The following is a 1,295-nucleotide window of genomic DNA, read 5'->3' as shown; positions in this document are numbered from 1 at the left end:
TCTAACTGACATATCATTGCCTCCTCAACCCGATAAAACTCCCTCGCCATTGCCAGTAGGTTCTGACGTCCTAAATGACCTAGAAAATCTCAAAACACGTGTGCGCCAAATGGAGAACGAAATGTCCTCCCTCCGAACAATACAATCGATTGCATGCCTTCTGAATCCTGACGCAACATGCAATCAAACAAACTTAGAAAAAGCGTCACTTCATATTGACACCATAGCTGCTTAGATTAGTCAACGCATCGAATGCCGGCATCAAGTATTAATATTCAATGCATCCGATCGAATCCCACTTGAGCATGCCAAAATTGCCATCCTGAATGCATGTGGCAAGCAGGACACCATATGCAAAGCTCGGTGACTCCGGAAGTCGAAACCATCCATGTGCTGCCCGATAGTAATGCAATTCCGGGATGAAAAATATGCCGCGCGTCTGCTAACAGCCCGGACTCTTCCCTCATTTACCAAAAACTTCCATACCTTAAAACTTAAAGCTGCTCGTACAAGAATGCAAAGACAGCTTACCAAAAAGTCACCGGAACCTGTCGTATCGTCACCCACCAGTACTTGCGCTGATGAGTGCCACAATGCCACACAAAGCTGTCTGTTGGCCCCAGGTCCTGTACCTCACGCTCACGACCATGAGCCCTCCACTCCTATCACTGAGCATCCACAAATGTTATCTCTGACCTCCACCACGCCAACGAGATCGACCGCTGATTTAAGAGACACGGCAACTAATCAACCCACACATGAGACTGTGGTGGAAAATGATAGCACAGGTTCTCACTCTAGACCTCCTGACCTAATGACACTTCGTGTCTCCCCACCAAAGCGCTTCTTTGGACTCAAGCACCTGCTGTCCAAGCCTCCCAATGTAACCCCTTCTCCTGCACCAAATCCCCGAGCCTATTCTCTTCGCCCTTCTACAAACCTGACAAAACCCGTAATTCCTCATAATCACATCTGTAGCCCCCCTAGCCATGCCACTCAGTTCCCTGGCAGGGTCTCTAAACCACAACTACCCTAGACCCCATCAGGTTCCGCCCCCTGGAAACCTGCGTACTATATGCCTGGGATCCCTTTTCAGCAACTATCTACTCCACCACAGCCTCCGCCCCATCCGAAGCCACGTGCACCCCCACTTCCACGACCTTTAGCCGTACCTCGACTTCCTACACCAAACGCCCTTCAACTACAACCAACGCAGAGGAGTCCTGCTCACTCCTAACGGAGCTCACCCCTCCCAGAGAGTTTTTTATTATACCACTAACTTCCTCACCGCACCA

This window comes from Opisthorchis viverrini (assembly GCF_000715545.1).
Source record: "Opisthorchis viverrini unplaced genomic scaffold opera_v5_22, whole genome shotgun sequence".
Classification (NCBI taxonomy): Eukaryota; Metazoa; Platyhelminthes; class Trematoda; order Opisthorchiida; family Opisthorchiidae; genus Opisthorchis; species Opisthorchis viverrini.
Note: the sequence above shows the minus strand (reverse complement) of the source record.